General features: G+C 37.3%; 1 protein-coding gene across 1 annotated transcript in view; it reads left to right on the top strand.

Annotated features, from left to right (window-relative positions):
• Positions 1 to 3,092: 3,092 nt before the first annotated feature.
• bahd1 (bromo adjacent homology domain containing 1) overlaps positions 3,093 to 18,165 on the top strand; it is a 57,936-nt gene continuing 42,863 nt past the window's right edge. Inside the window, exon 1 of the mRNA XM_046855925.1 lies at positions 3,093 to 3,404. The gene's annotated coding sequence lies outside the window, so the exon portion shown is untranslated. The remainder of the gene's footprint in view (positions 3,405 to 18,165) is intronic.

The raw sequence follows: 18,165 nt of genomic DNA on the forward strand, positions 1-18,165 counted from the left end.
TGTTGTGCTTTTGATGATGTACTTGTGATCATTGTCCTGTTGCATGATTCAATTTTAGCCAAGCTTCGGCTAAGGATGACATTACGCTGTTTCCAGAATACTTTGGTAAACAGAAAATTTCATGGTCAACTCTATGACTGCTTGTTGTCCAGGTAATGTGGCTGCAAAACAAACACAAATCATCCGCCCTAAACCATCCGTGCTTCTCAGGAGATATGAGTTGATTATACTAATATGCTTTTTCCATTATAGCCAATCATGTTCACTTTAGTCTCTGTCCAAAGAAAATTGTTCCAGAAGTCTTGTGGTGTGTTCAGATGCAGCTTTCAAACCTAAGATATGCTCTTTTTGGACAGAAGAGGTTTCAAATCAAATTTCCTCCTGGTAACCCTTTTAATCAAACCATACTTGTTGAGTCCTTTTCTAATTGTATTGTCATAAATTCACATTTAACATGCTAACTAAGGTCTATAGAGTATGAGAGGTAACTTTTGGGTTTTTTGCAATTTCTCTGAACATTGGGAGCAATTTGCTGGGATGTACATATCTGTGAAGTGATTTCCACTGAATAATGATTCTCACTGTTGAATTATGAGCTTTAAATTGTTTGGAAATGCATTTATAACCCTTCTCAAACTGATAAGCAGCAACAGATGTGTCTCTAAGATCATTGCTGATCTCTTTTCTCCTTGGTATTGAATTAACACGCACCTGAATGCTCGAGACCAGCAAACTGTTAAAACTTCAGCTTTTATAGAGGTGGTCACACTTGCTGATGATCCATTAATTAAGGGCATTTGTTTGTTTAGTTTAATAGCCAACATCAGAAGCAATTTGAATGAAAACGTACTCATTTTTGTAGTCCTTCAATTTGAGGTGCCACTGCTATTGTTTACACTATATTTCAGTTGCAGTTTCACTTGTCTAATATTTTTCTTGCCTAAACTTTGAGGATTTAGCAGTGGGAACCTTAACACTTAGTCTATGTCCACATTCAGCTGGATAGACCTGAAAAGTAGTTTTTAAAAACACTTTGTCTATACATGCATTTTGAAAGGTTTTCCAGGGCTTGCTAGTCCATGCTGATGCGTCCCTTTACAACATGTTTAAAAACTTTTAGCCTCCTCTTCATCAGGCATTTATTTACTCTTCGTCTCATAGATATGTTTACTTGCAAGTGCATGAATCCAAACAACCCTGTTAAGCTGGAGTTAAAACGTGTTTGTTTTGAATTGAAAGGGTCACGTGACAAAAAAATACATCATAGCATTTGAATACCTCCATTCTCTCAGTCTATACTACAATGAGAAAATTGTCACTTGAGAGCACCCCATCCCCACAATAATCCTTTTTTGGTCAAAGAATATGCTGGAAAGCTAAAACATTACAGTGAAAACAGTTAAATTTTTTTCACTTGTGTGAATTTATTTGGACATAGCTTGAACCACCACAAGGGTTGTAGCTGGAATCTGAGCCCACACTATGCTTTATCAGTTAAGCTGGCTACAGTGCCATGCAAATGACCTCAGCTGTCCTTATGCTCTGTTCATATCATGTACAAATAACCTGGAACCTGGACATTTCCACACCTTGTTTTCCTGACTCACCATAAGTCTTTTAGTTTCAACCAATTTCTGCTTAAAAAAATAGATTTTATATATATTTTTCACTCTGACACAAACTGATCAGCATATGGCAGAACTATGACCAGTCAGCCTTAAGGTAACGGTATTCCACACATTGTCTTGTAAACCATGTCTATTCCTCCATTCAATAAAGATAAGATGCAAAATATTGCCTGTAACAACATTTTCTTTCACTGATGGTTAGTTAAATATTGACAAGAGGAGTTTTATTTGTCCAACAGAATTTCCAAAATGTTTAATTTCCTTGTTATTCCCACATTGTCCTTCACTCTACATTTGGTTGAATCCAAACTCTCTCTCTCTCTATGGTGTGCTCTATCTACAACTTCTTATCGAGGCCATTTTGAATGTTTGAGATATTTGGCCCAGTTCTGCTCAACCATGGTCAAATAACCCAGATAACTGCCACAAGAGGACCAAATTTGGTTAAAATAAAAGTAAAAAAGAAGTCAGTTGAAATAAATGTCTCTGTTGTAAGTGGTCATGTCTTAGGACGTTGGACTTCTGATCAGAAGGTTGTGAGTTCCAATCAAACCACCACTAAGCTGCCACATCTGGGTCCTTGAGCAAGGCTCTTACCCCTCAACTGCTCAGCTGTATGAATAAGATACAGTAAAACAACAGTGGATGAGCTTAATTTGCTCGAATGTTCGAACTAGTTTTCCCCATTAGAATTCATGTAAAGGCGATTTAATCCGTTCCGAAACCTCATTCGATCGCTTATTTCTGCACAAGTATTTGTAGCCTATTTTGACAAACAAATACACCGCAAATTTAACAGTTATCCATGTGGTAGTGGTTGATTGCGAGTGTGAGTACGCACACCATGCTCGTACTATTTGACTATTTCCTTCTTGGTTTCAATGGTAATTGTATTTACTTTGGTTTTCCCAGCACCATCACTGATTTTCTTGGGAGACATTTTTCAAGATTTCTAGTGTAATAAAAATAAACCGCTAAAAAAGTTACGTTTTTGCTGCACTGAACAACGAGAGCGACCGAGCGAAACGAGATGAACTAAGCGACCGATGCTACCCTCGGCCGAAAGCGGGGAACCGGCAGCGTGGGTTTGCTCGTGCATTCGAAATTTGCTCGCAAAATTTGACCGTAAGGTCGCTCGTATCTTCGTTTGCTCGTACTATTAGTCGCTCGTACAACAGGGTTTTACTGTACTGTAATTCTAAGTCACTTTGGATAAAGGGGTCTGTCAACAACCATTCATCTAAATGTAAATGCAAATGTACCAGACATCAGCCACATGATGACCAAATTATCTTGAAATGAAAGTGTTGAATGATGTAGTCAGTTAAAAATGGATGTCTATGTTGTAAGAGCCAATAAACAAATCTACTATAGATGTTTCTGTGAGGGACTTTATGTCGATGCATCTCGCTATATAGCTGCCATGTCCCTTTAAGAAACTCCATATTGTCCGAGCGTGTGATGCGTCAACACCGAGGGAACGGATGGGGCTGTTACGTAAAAGAAAACATCAATGATGGAAATAAATAAATAAATAAATAAAACCAGAGGAAAGTGTTCGTTAGTTGTGATCAGGTATCGGCACATATGGTCGTTTGATTTGTATATCCGTCTGGCAATGCGCGAGGAAAATACAGCTCGAGGAGGGACAGCAGAGACAGAGACGGAGACAGAGAGAGACAACATAGAGAAGAAAAACCGAAAGACCGAATTAATACGTCACTAATCCATGCGCTCGTGAAGGAATTAAGCAGCCACCTACACTGTTAGGTTCAGGTATGGACTTGGCATTTCCAACTTTTCCTCCTGTCGCATGCTGACTGTAATGAGTTTTTTATTTTGTTGTATTTTGTGAATACCTTGAGTTGTACTTTGCATTTGTGTGGCTCTCAGAGTCTGGGGTCCACCGCTGCATGTTGTGTTAATGGGCTGTTTTGCGTTTAATATTCTTGATTATGAATCTTTGTGCAAATGCAGTGAAAATAAATCAGCTATTAATCATTGCTTTGAGTCCGGCTGTATGACTGCATTGTTAGATCGAAGTATTGATGGGAAATTTTTCCCCCCGGAACACAGTCATATAATGAATAATAACAGACTAAAATAAGAAAACACTTGACTTTGATCTGTTGTTGTTGATGTTTTTGTTGCTGCTGCTGCTGTTGATTGTGTTTGAATGTGGAAACCCCTCGAACTTCAGCTAGAAGTTCACCTTCCATGTCTGACTTTAAAGTTCAGTAACCTTGACAAAAGCTGAAATCCTGCCACATCAGCCTGTTCACACTGAATCAGCTTTCCATCTCCAGTTCTAGTAATTGCACGGCTTTTTCTTTTTCAATGTTAGAGGTCTCCTTTCACATTCATCTGTACCTTTTTATCTTCTTCATTCATGGGAACTCAACTGAACACACACACACACACACACACACACACACACACAACTGTGTGACTGACTGATCTGTGCAACCCGGACTCAACACACACTCGTACTCACTTCGCACACCCATGACTTTAGTACTATAAACTGTTTACATGTCGTTTTTGCACATCTTTCCTGAACTGCTGCTATATTTGCTCTTTTGCACAACATTTTGTTTACATTTTGGCTACTGTTCAATTTTGTTTACTTTGTTTGTCATAACAGGTTTACTGGCGGAGCTATTTTGTGTTTTGTCCTGCACTGTCTTGTGTTGTCTTTGCACTGTCTTGTGTTGTCTTTGCACTGTCTTGTGTTGTATTTGAACTGTCTTGTGTTGCCTTGAACTGTCTTGTGTTGTCCTGCACTGTCCTGTATTGTCTTTGCACTATCTTGTGTTGTCTTTGCACTGTCTTGTGTTGTCTTTGCACTGTCTTGTGTTGTCTTTGCACTGTCTTGTGTTGTCTTTGCACTGTCTTGTCTTGTGTTGTCTTTGCACTGTCTTGTGTTGTCTTCAAACTGTCTTGTGTTGTCTTGAACTGTCCTGTGTTGTCTTTGAACTGTCTTGTGTTGTCTTGAACTGTCTTGTGTTGTCCTGCACTGTCCTGTATTGTCTTTGCACTATCTTGTGTTGTCTTTGCACTGTCTTGTATTGTCTTTGCACTGTCTTGTATTGTCTTTGCACTGTCCTGTGTTGTCTTGAGCTGTCTTGTGTTATCTTTGCACTGTTTGCACCAGGTTGCACACATGCACTTTATGTGGCGAGGGCACTTACTAGTCCTTGGCCCTGTGTTTTCTGTGTCTGTGATTGTTGTTTAATGTAGCATCGGGGTTCTGGTGAAACGTTGTTTCATCTCACTGTGTACTGCGTCAGCTATATATAGTTGAAATGACAATAAAAGCTTCTTGACTTGACTTGAAAAACATTTAGACTCCTATTGACATTTGAATACCCTGTTCATCCATCCATTTTTATTTTTTAGGTATCTCTGTTACTGTAACAATAAAACAGTTCAGCCTTCAGATGTTGCGTTGAAAGTCAGCTTGTTTACGTGCAACCAATAAGTCCATTAATGATTGGATTACTTGCGTAATCGGATTAAAAAGCGTTCCAGGTAAACACTGCAATCAATCCGAATAAAACGCCGATCAGCTCAAAAGGTGATACGATCGGGTAAATTTGAAAAAAAAAGGTAATGTAAATGCTGGAAACTGTTTTTTTCTTAACTGGAGTAAAAAATGCCTTGCACACGCACCCTATAATGTGAAAATGGTGTATTCAGGAATGTTAGTAATGCACATCTAAATGAATATCTGAGTTACAGTGTTTAGGGAACATGTAAACCGTTTCTACGGAATCCACATTCAGATTTAATTTGGATTTACAAAAAAAACCCTGTGCTTTGCAGGCACGCATTCCCGCTGTGTGAGTTCAGGAATCTTTAAAGATTACTGGCAAATTATTTAAACAGTCAGGGCCAATTCTGTAAGGAGCTGTGCGATAAAGTGTATCTCAATGTCAGATAATATGATGATGATCCCTTAATGATAGAGTAGTAGTTAAAGAAAATTACTGTTGTGTGTGATCCAGGCTCGTAAAAAATGGTGTGTGTGTGTGTGTGTGTGTGTGTGTAAACAGATCCAAAACCCTGCTCTGGTACAGCATGTCCTGCACATTTTAGAGTTTTCTTACTTCTAACATACCCGTTTCAATCCAGAAAGTGGGTGTGAAGATCTCGGTTAATTAGCTGATTAGTTGAATTAGTGTTAGTGTGTTGATGGCAGGGAACGCATTAAAATGTGGAGTACTGGGGGTTGGGAGACTGTGCTGTAAGGCATGACAAGAAAAGACAATAAAAAAATTTCCATGATACCACAGGGTAAAATAAATCGCCTATTATACTGACAGCAGCATGTGTACTTTCCAACTGTGAAGTTTATGCTTGTTGTTAATTCATAGCTTTCCGTGTGCAAGAGTTAAAACACGGTGGAGACATGCACGTTTTTATACGTTATCCCACCACACTTGGGCTGGTTGCCATATCCAAAAATGGTGAAGACTATATTATTATTAATATTATTATTATTAATATTAATAATAGCTGTATTACTTAGGATGCACATTAAGAAGTCTGTGGTGTATTTCCCCGGATGGATCAATCTCCCGAGCAAATAAATATCAAATTACACATTTCACAAGAAAACAAAAAAAAACCCCAAAAAACAGTTTGTTCCTATGTTTTTGATCACAGCTTCAATAGGGCCACCTGTAGAGGGCTGTGTGCCAGTCCAGACTTCATTAAGACCAACAGAAAGCCCTGAGAGGGCATTAACAAACAAACGTGTTAGCCTGACTGATCCTGCGGGATCCGACGAAAACGTTGGAGTTTTTTTTTACTTCTTCGCGTTTATGGGAGCAGGTGGTCTCACATGAAGCTCACAGGACCAGTGTTCATTAATACGGCGGTGTATTGAGAGTTTGCACCGTGCTTCCTGACGCATTTACAATATTTGTTCATTAGTAGCTGCTTTATCATGGTTAGAGGTTTGAATGATTCATTTGTTTCGTATTTTGGGAAACGGAACAGGATTAAAATGAGTGGGGGAAAAAAAAAGCTTACTTTTTATTATAATGGTTAAGGCTAGAGAACATCCCCTTCCCTGCTAGGCTCTACGTGTGGGTTGATAAAAAAAAAAAAAACCCCGGTGCTTCAGTAAATGTAAACATACATTTTACTTCCATTATAGTTTCTTCCCTTGGAAGATCCCCAGTTTGATTTCTGGTTCATTAAGTCGTTGTGAGAAATTTGAGTGAGTTTATATGATCTTGACGGACACGTAGTCACTTTGTCTCTTAGTTAAACAGACACACAGGCATGATAGGATACAAGTGTGCTAGACACTATGCACAGTTTAGCATTCTTTGTAATTTAACACAGTAGTGTATTATTTACTAAACATGGATTTAGGTGAAATAACATCATTCTCTGTGATTTTCTCTTTTAATTAAATAAAATTCAAATGTTGAATGCATTTCCTGCATGTGATGAAGTCATTTAGATAACAAACATTGACTGCTTTTGAACCAGTTACTCAACTCTTGAGTCTGAATTTATTCTTTTTTTACACAAAAGAGCAGTGAATAGCAGAAATGTAGCTGTAGCAGAAACCCCAGGGTAGAAAGCACTTGTACAGGTATGGGAAGAGCACAATTACAGCACATTCTTTTTTTCCAGACTTGCTGCTGGTTGCGCAGGCTTCCTAAAAAGCGTCTAGGAAGACACTATCAGCTTATGACCCATTCATCATGAGGTCGAAAAAAATCAAGGCAGGCATCAAGGTGCATTCTGTGCACCTTGTAGAGTTAATGCAGCCGGTATTTACATTTTTTCTAATAAAAAGGTAAATACCGGCTGCATTAACTCTACTTTTTTAATGCGAGGAATGAAACGTTAAGTCCGTAACATATGTGTAATATACGTGAATACAAAACAAATGAATATATATTCGCATTAGCTTTTCGTTGACGCATCCAGCGAGTATGTACACAAGCTGCAACAGTGCAACTGGCATTCTTTACATACTTGCTCAACTATCTTATATACATCAAGAGGATTTAATGCATTGTTCACTAGATGCCTCATCATAGCCAAAACATCTCTGTCCATCAGGTCTCCAAGTCAGAACTGTTTAATGTTTAACTTTTTCATGTGTGGCAATGTTAAACAAACTGGCAGTGTGTATAGAAACATGGGGATGACCTAAACCCCAAAATTGCATTGGTAATAGATTTTGAGCAAATGATACTTCTTTTTGTTATAACAAAAAATTATTATAACTGCTACACAAATATGCTGGTACAGTTGAACCTTTTGAGGATTTTATTTATGCACCAATAATGTTTGATCACATTTTTTCACATTTCAGAGTTTTACAGATATTGAAATTAGAGCCGCAACAACTAACGAACGAATGAAATTCGTTGTCAACGCATGCCGTTATCGATTAGTTAGGCTGCTCAAGTTACGGGTTTGCGTGACTGTAAGATTACACAGCCGCCCGGGAAAATGGCGGACAGTACAGGGTCAACCGGCAGCAGGAAAAAGTGTGGGTCCCAATTCCTTTAAGGCATGAGAGCATTTTATATTAACCGCAACTGAAACGCAAAGAAAACTGTACCTGGAAGCTTGTGTTGAATGGAGGTACCACAGTGATGCACGCGCACAAAAGAAAGACTCTGGTGTCATGAAACATCAGCACGGTGAGCAAAAACTGTAGAATCCTCATCATGTGAAAATGGTGTAGTTTAATGAAGTGCTATTGTGTAAACTGTTTAAACTTCAGGACAGTCGCACTGGATTCCTTCTGTCGCGACATAGTGATGGATTCAATAAAACGGTGCGAACAAACACTAAATCTTAAAGCAGCAAATAACAGCAGCAGTAAACAATTACATTTTTAGTCACTGTTCTTCTTTTCATTCTCTTTTTATAGCATTTGCCTACTACAACAGTTAATTTATCTGTTTCAAACGTGATTTACTGCCGCTTTACTACGTTCAAATGCTCGTTTTCAATGTTTGTATATTTAATTTGTGCATATATCATTGAATTATTATACAAAATTAAATTGATTCTAAATACTTATCTTCAAAAAGGAACAAAATATCAGTGTATTTTTTGTAAACAAAGTTGTATTATATTTGATATAGATTTTTTTAAGCATGGTTGTCAACTTGCCATCTTCAAAATACAATACAAATGTTGATTTACACAAATTGCTTCCCTTTTCATACTTAAATGCTATAATTTATCAAATAATATTTTCTTTAAAAATTCTATCAATCTACAAGAAAAAAAGATTGTCCGAATAATCGGTCATCAAAATAATTGTTAGATGCAGCCCTCATTGAAATCTACTATAATCTACCAAATCGACCCAGTACATGCCCATATCACTGTGATGTGACCACCTTTTAAAAACAATTGCTAAGCATTTTTGGCTCAGAAGGAATAATTGAAAGGACATCAATTACAATCAACTCTAATCACTTTTCATTTCTCATGATTAATATCACCTTTGAAAGTTTCTGTTTTAACAATGCTTGTAACTGTTCCTCTGTCTTCTAATGATTTGTCTTCTGCACACAAGTCGTCTCAGGAAGTTAACCTGAGCTAACCTAGCTTCAAATTCGTACTGGATATTTTTCACATGAAAAATATATAGGTAAAAAGTGATTTAAAGTAATAAAAACAAGCGAACAACAAGATTTAGAAACCAAATCAGATTTAATTATGGAAACTTGCATTGTGACTGTAACCTGTGACATTCCTGCAATACCTAATATGTGATTAATAGTGTGAAAGGGTTCAACAACCCAATTACTGCATTACAAATTGTCCCCATGAGGCCGGGAATAAGGGTTGACCTTGTGGGGACAGGGTTTGTCCGTATAAGGAAAACTGAATTTCCACAAATAATGCAACTTAAATGAGCTGTCGGAATAGCATGCAGTCGAAGACAAAGCATTAATGCATCGACAAATAATAATGTCAGTGAAAGGTCCAAACAACGATGATAAGACTTTACTAGTTTATACTGGATTGCTTTAACATTGCAGTGATAAAAAGTCTATAGTTTGTGCTCTAGAAAAAAATGACCTTGAATTTTAAGTAAATCCAAATACCATACATTAGTTATAAAATCTATAAATATAGTCAGTAAACACATTCCTGTTTAGATGTTAAGGTAATTTAATGGGATATATCACCCATAAAGGTTCAAAACAGTTGAAACCTGGTGACTGAGGAGGCTGTGGAAGGTGTTTTTCTTCATCCTGGGGTTTAGCAGAACACTCCTGAATAATTATAGCGACTTATACAGAAAATCATCAGGAACAAATGTTTGCACCGTACAGGTGTACCTGGTCCTAGAAAAATTGTCTCTCATTTGCTGGCTTTCACACGACCGTGCAAAGCATTCACTGAACCTAATTCTGAGTTCTCCTGTAAAGTGTTTGTCTATGTGAGATACATTTATGGCCACCATGGTTGTAAAGACTTTATCCTTTCTTTTCAGCTCGAGCTCGAGTGTGGCCATTTTTTCTCTGACCTCTCTCATCAATGAGGCACTATTCTGTGTAAACTCTAGAGACCGTCATGCATGAAAATGCCTGAAGAGCAACAGTTTCTAAAACACTCAAACCAGCCCATCTGGCAACCAACAACCATGGCACAGTCAAGGTTACTAAAAATCCCTTCACGATGTTTGATGTGAACTTTAACTGAAGCTTTCCTGTGTCTTCTTGATTTTATAAACTGTGGTGCCACATGATTGGCTATTGGATAATTGCATGAATGTTCAGGTGTACAGAAGCGTGAGATTAAGACCTGGTGTATATAGAGTTACAGTTTTACTTGTATAAAAAAAAACACTGAGTATAAGGTTAAAAATCTAACTTGTGTAATGTACATTCAGATCAGGGAAATAGTGTAGCAATTAGAGCACATTTTATAGACTCTCCATTTGTAGGGATCAAAAGTATTCAGAGAGTTGGCGGATAAAAATCTCCATGATAGATAGATAGATGGATGGATGGATAGATAGATAGATACTTTATTCATCCCATTGGGAAATTTACATTTTATTTGTGTGCAATTCCCTCATTATTTTTCTTACAAGCAGATAAATAGTCTGGAGTTGTTTTCACGTGTGTGGCATATGCAGTCTGTTGCTGTTATTGATTAACTTGAAATCCAAGGAGCTCTCACTGTTCATGAAGCAAGTCATCATTAACATGCAAAATCAAACCAAATCCATGAAGGAGATCGCAAAAACATCAGGTGTGGCCATATTAAGTCTTTGGGACATTCTTCAAATAAATGAATGTACTGTGGGAGCTCATGAACACCAAAAAGCTCTCAGGAGCATGGTAAACAACTGTAAAGGATGAGAGAGGACAGTTGTCTGGATAAAAAACAACCTTCAGGAGGTAGGTGTATTTGTGTCAAAGGCAGCAATCAAGAGAAGCCTTCAACACAGTATATACAAATAATCAAATTTTAATTAGCCAAAAATAAACTTTGAAAAGGCTATAGTTCCTGAATAAAATCTTATGGATAGATTCATGCATATGTCTGGGTGTGGGTTTGTGAAATAAAATTATTGATTACAAACTTTTTTTTTTGTTTCCATTCCGAGGCAGAGGATACCACAAAATGCCATGACAAGATTCATCGTCTTTAACATATATCTAAATATGAGGTAACAGTAATTGTGGGAATCCAAACTTTGAATTCAGTCCAGAAGGAAATGAAGCCAGCTGCATGAACAAACATTAGAAAAAGTTTTCTAGTTCTGTAGAAATTGGCTTCGGAGTCTTCAGCACAAGGAGCTGCCAATATTTTGGGTGAATATCAACTTTCCTGTAAACATGTCTTCCAGAATTATTCACACCTATAATTAAAATCATAGTTTTAAATAAACGTTGAGCTCAATATTTGCAGTTTGATAAACTATCTTCTCTCCATAATGTATGGCAGAATTATGGAATATTTTACCTGAATGCAAATGAATTGTTATGAAAATTTTAGATTGCATTTGCTCCCAGTTTGCTCATGTTGCCTTTTCCCATGCCCATTTCCCATTCTTGTGGGATAATGTGAGGTCTATCTATCTAATCTATCTAGGATTAGGGTTAGGGTCAAATGAGCATGGAGATTTTTATCAGCTAACTGTCTGATTACTTTTGATTAACCATACACAACACATTGTACTTGAATTGAATTTGGTAATGGGTATAAAAATATATAAAGTGAAAAAGAAAATTGGGAAAAGAAAAAAAACAATAATCACGCCTAGACCACAAGAAAAAGCTTTAAATTTACATTGAGCCCGTGAGCCCACACAGTGTGGAGGATTGGAAAGAGACAAAAGATCACAGTTTTAGAATGACGCTTTCGTCAATTCTTGTGGTTGTCGAGTTTCAAAGCAAATTCCACTTTTGCAACACGCTGTTTGTTCCAAGAATCAAAGTCTCAGAGTGAATCTTACAAAAGGCCGCACCTGGATTTCACCTGCAGTTGTGGTGAAGATGAAACCAAAAGCCAGTTTTCTGTTCACGCACATCATCATCTAGCTTGGTGGAAAACGGGGGTTTTATTCATGGAAAAGCACCTGATAGATACTAAAATATAATATAATAAAGGTGGGTTAGTGACTCTTTGGGGATGCTTTTGTTGCTTGTTTAAATGCTTCTGTGTACAGTAGAATTTTGCAAAGTACCAGGATATATAAACACAAATCCTGGTTGTCTCAAGGAGGTTCAGACTTGTTCATAGATTGGTCTTTTAATAATATCATAAAAATGCTTCCAAATCAAGTTCGAAGTGCTTAAAGAAACATAAAATCAGAGTTTTGCCTCAGGGTATGAACCTTTCAAGTGAGATATTTATTGCTAGTCTGTGCTACATTAAAAGCTGTCGATTGACTATTTGCACGATCGAGTTTCTAATGTGGGTTTTTCTTTTATGTGCACTGTCAGAGATTATATATGAGAGACCCTCAAATAGAGCACTTCTCAGCTGAACACGCCACAAGTTTGAACTGAAACCAGTCACCTTTCATTTGATCTTAACATGCTGCTTTGCTTTAGAGTGAAACAAAAAAGACAAGACATAGCAAGTTTGTTTTAATGGGAGTATGGGCACCCAAGCACAAGTGTGTAAATGCTTTCATTGTTTACTGTGAGTACAAATGGCAGAACCTTCACTTCATGGCTGCCCACACACCCAAACACAGCCAAGTGTGCCAAACACTTATTTATCTTCAGCGCCATTATGTTCTATCCGATGTAGGGTGTAAACAGAATGAATAGGAAACCTTTTAGCATTTGCTCTTTGAAGATTTTTCTTGGTTTTTAGTGTTAGTTTATAAGTGTTAGTTTATAAGTTTCTACATGTTAAGTGTTTACATACATTTTTGACACTCACATTTTATCTCCCTCTTTCAAAAATAGGCTACATAGAAATAAGCTGTTCCATTTGTGATGGCAATCATGGGAAAGCTCCAACGTCACTACACAGAAACCCTAGTTAATCGGACGGCTGAATGCTGTCTAACCTGTCGAATCTAAGACGAGGTTGTGATACTTGTCAGCCAGGTTTCTTGTCTAATTGCTTACGTTTCATTTTTGCACTGGTGCGATTTGCGTCTGACTGTCTTCATCAGCTAACTATGAAAACCTATGGGCAAAATTTACTTCCCCAGAAAGTTTCACCTGCTTCTGCAAACTTGCTTGTGCGATTTTCTAATAAACTTAATGGGTTCTATTTCCCAAAAGAAACAAAACAATAATTTTGACTATAGCAATCCCAGCCATTTATGAATAAGCAAGAAAAGGAAGGACATGGAAGGGAGCTGAATTACATGGGTAAGTAGAGAAGCTGATGTAGCACGGGTAATTGAGTACTGCACAGTTTATGTGGCATGGGAAATGGCAAAAACGTGGAGGATTATGGGTAATATACAGAGCTTAGCCAGTCCTAACCACCTAGTGGAAAAGCCCTTGACCTGAAATCTTTATTGACTTGATCCACATCTTAAGCTATTTCATTGCAAGAGCCTGGCGACTGGATTGGATTTTTATATTATAGACAGTTGTTCATTCAGTGGAAATTTTCCATCATTTCAGCCACACAAACCTCAAATTGTATATATCGATGACATTTAACGCAACAGATGCGCTCTTTATTAAGACGACGACTTCTTTCAACTGCTCCCACAGCGGATCATCCGTCTCAATACACCTCTGTCCTCTACATCTGCCTCTTTCAAATCAACTACCTGCATGTCTTCTTTCACCACATCCATAAACCTCCTCCTTGGCCTTCCTCTTTTCCTCCTTCCTGGTGGCTCCATCCTCAGCATTCTCCTACGGATATACCCCATGTCCCTCCTCATGTCCAAACCATCTTAATCTATCCTCTTTCTCGCATTGTCTCTAAAGACTCCTACATGTGCGGTCCCTTTAATAAACTCATTTTTACTTAAACTCCTCCACCTTCTCCACCTCTTTTTTCCTGCAACCGCACCACACTACTGCCCTCCTTCTCATTCACACACATGTACTCTGTTTTACTCCTACTGACTTTTATTCCTCTTTTTTCCTGCGCATACCTCCACCTCTCCAGGCTCTTCTCAACCTGCTCCCTACTCTCACCACAAATCACAATATCATCTGCAAACATCATAGTCCATTGAGACTCCTGTCTGACCTCCTCTGTCAACCTGTCCATCACCACTGCAAACAGGAAAGGGCTCAGAGCCGATCCTTGATGCAGTCCAACCTCCACCTTGAACCAGTCTGTCGTTCCTACTGCACACTTCACTGCTGTCACACTGTCCTCATACATGTCCTGCACCACCCTCACATACTTCTCTGACACACCTGACTTCCTCAAACAATACCACAACTCTTCTCTCGGCACTCTGTCGTACGCACAATGTAATCCACGAACACACAATGCAACTCCTTCTGACCTTTTTTATATTTCTCTATCAACATTCTCAAAGCAAATAATGCGTCTGTAGTGCATCTCTTCCTCGGCATGAAACCATACTGTTGCTCTTCTCTCAGCCTGGCTTCCACTACTCTTTCCCATAACTTCATTGTGTGATCGATCAACTTTATTCCTCTGTAGTTACTACAGTTTTTACTGTCCAAAACAAATATGCGGACCACGTGCTCTACATTAAGACAATAAAGAAAATAAAAGTACAGTAAAATGAATCAAAAGCCAAAACATTTAAATAAATGTTAAGAATAGCTTTAAAGCATACAATGTTGGAGAAGCTTTTAAAGAAACAGAGTGGTGAAAGAGAAGAAGCGCAGTTTTGTTATAGGTAGGAAAATCTACGGTCAGGCTGAAGTCTTAGGCTTAGTTTTTTTGCATGCTGTCTATTTACCCATCCATGGGTCTATAAATGTGGGAAATCTTTATATATATATATATATATATATACTTGGCAGCATCTTCACTGCATGCAATGCTATTCTTAAGCCTGTGATTCACAGGCTTCATCACCAAACGCTCTCCGTTGATGTTTTTTTTTTTTTTTCGGTTGGTAAACAGACTTCTGGACTGCACAAAAACATTTTGATTGGTGTCTAAGTTGGGCAGCCAACTAGGGATTTGATGTTTTTTCAAGTCTTAAATAACTCCATGCCAGTTTGTTTTGGGTTATTATTCTACCAAGTGACCCCGATCCACATCTAGACAGCAAGGATTGTGTGATTTCTGAAGCTGCATAATTTAGATTACATCCAGTTCATGTCTTCGTTAATGAAGGACAGTGAGAGAATTCCAGCCAGAGCTGTTAATTTCGATTTTAATATTTGAGCGACTTAAAAAATAAACGAAACAAAAAAAAACCCTATAGATGATACAGTTTTATTTAAAAACAATAACAATTTCATTGTGAAGAAAATAATTCAGTAACAATGGCTTTTGTCAGTGGCTGTTCATTTTTCTCACCAGAGGCTAGATATACCTTATATGAGAAGAATTGTGACAAAAAAACAACTATTGTTGTAAGTTTTTAAAGTAAAATGAGCTTTTATGAGTTCTAATGATGTCTGGGTAAAAATAGCTGCCGGTAGGCTCATTTTATCCGTGTCTATATTTTGCTGAAGCCTATATCCAGCAGTGTTTCTAAACAGGTTACTTTCAGACAGTTTGCTGTGAAGCAGCAGTAAGAGCCCATTTACTGAAATTGTAATTTGATTTTTGATGTGTTTGCCTTCTCAGAGCCTGGATTGTGCTGATCAGAAATGCTACATGACCAGCATATATGTTAAGCATTAAAAAACAATTTATTTTTTATTCATTAAAAAAAAAAAAAAAAAACATGGTGTAATGGTGTTTTGAGTTTATTGAATTGACACTTCAAGTGGACTTGCATAGCTTTTACATAACAAATCACAAATTTGTCCCTAAAAAAAAATGAGTCCTAAACTGACCTGCTGCATGAGTGAGTAGAATGTTTGGACAAAGCCTTTTAATTGGCTAGCGTACTTTATTTGAAAGCTATTCAAAGGAACTACGCTGAGATTTATTACAGTAAACAGACTAGATACTTAAGAGGGAGATGCAGCGAGCAAACTCTTATCATGAGAGTAACAATGCTGAGCATGTTGTTAAGCCAAACGTTATCTCGTTATAGTTATTAGCAGTTTACATTTCAGTAATGATCCTAAGATGTGATTCAACACAAACCACTTAACATGGGTCATGTATAATATGGATTGTAACACCGCAGAAAAAGTCAATCAAATGTGTAGGAAATCATCTCTGGCACTTGAGCAGATAATCAGCTTATGTGCACAAAATTGACTTTCGGTGCGTAACTGCCTCAAATCGACACAGCGTGGATTGTAATAAGACACCACTATTTCTTTTGGTTCATGTAATTTCATTATTTTGAATTTGCATATCACAAAGTACAAGACTAGGTTTATACTTGGTTTTAACTGAGCAAATATATAAGCAAAGTGACTGGACTAGGGCTAGTGTTAGGGTCCACAATAGAGTGAATACATTTTCTTAAATCAGATACTTCTCATATACTTCCAGAAAATCTTGGATAATTTTTTTTTAATTCAGACTGCTTTTTATGACATTGTGTAGTAATATTATTGTTATTAATATTAATTATTATATTTGAAAAATTACTTGTGTTTTCAAGATGCAGCTCATAAATAACCCTAACTATTGCAAAAACAGCTAATCAGCGTATTTCTACTGTGACAAATTTCTGTGGCTTAATAGTGAACCATGATGACTAAACATCTGTCAGAAAGGGATGTTTTGGCTCTGACCTTCCCTCTAGTGCAGGGGTCGCCAACAAGCAAGCATTCATATTCGCCAAGTATTTTAGCAGATCAAGCTGTGTATCTGGGGAAAAAATGCATTTACTCTGACGGCATTTGGCAGACGCCTTTATTAAGAGTGACTTAGGAAATGGTTTGAAGACTTTTAGCATTAGTTTAAAAATTTAAATGTTAGAAAAGGTAAACATTATTTATTTGTTTGTTTTAGGAGTAGTGTTGATTTGAAGTATCATGTAAATTTAAATTTTTTTTTGTAATTCAATATAGATTTTAGTTTTCATGTCCACAACCTGACTTCTGTAGCAGATCCTCTGTTGGGCTTAACCAATCAAATTAATTATTTACCTGAAAGCAGCCCATTGGATGAGAGGTGACCTACAAGTCTAGAGGCATTCGCTAAATAAAAAAAAAAAAACATTTTTAAAATTTTTTTTACTTTATTACTCTTTCCTGCCTGGTTATCGAACTGATGACATGGCTTGTTTCAAGTCAGTGATGAAAACAATGTTTAAAGATGGTTGGACAGAGAAGTATGCGGTTGTTCTCCACATGTCAAATTCAAAACAGATGTTCTGTTCAGAGTCTGAGCATTGCCATGAAATACAAATGCAACCACATCAAAATTGTTTTATTTTATAGCCCAAAACGAATCATTATCGGTTAAACATTGAAAGGTAGCCATTGGGGCCATTTGGCCTTTTTAGCTAACAATCCGGTCCTTTTTATTTTTATTGATCACACATTATAAAAACCATCAGGAGCATACAGTAATCAGGATTTTTCTTTATAATCCGATAAGAACGAATTGATCATTTTTATTTAGTTCTACGTGTTTTTAATGTTGGATATTAGCAAAGAGCAGCTTTACAGATATAAATAGATACACTGTAAATTTATAAATGTATTCCTAATGAGCAAGCCATGCTAACGGTGGCAAGGAAAACTCCAAAACAGTTTGAGGGGAAAAAGCCTCGGAGGAACTAGTTTAAAAAGAAACCTATTGTCATCTGGGTGACACCGGATGTCCTTTCATTATAGCTCCATTGGAGCAACAGTATTCATATTAATTGCAGTGTAAAGGCATTTTCATGTTTTCGAAGTGGTAGCATTGGTGGAACTTTAGTCTGGTATCGTATGTCTGTTCATGTGTGGGCCATCTGCAGTTTTAAAGTTAATTGACATGCATAATTGTATTTTAAGCAGCTATATACAATTAACTTATTATGCTACAG

This window comes from Silurus meridionalis, chromosome 8, assembly GCF_014805685.1.
Source record: "Silurus meridionalis isolate SWU-2019-XX chromosome 8, ASM1480568v1, whole genome shotgun sequence".
Taxonomy (NCBI): domain Eukaryota; kingdom Metazoa; phylum Chordata; class Actinopteri; order Siluriformes; family Siluridae; genus Silurus; species Silurus meridionalis.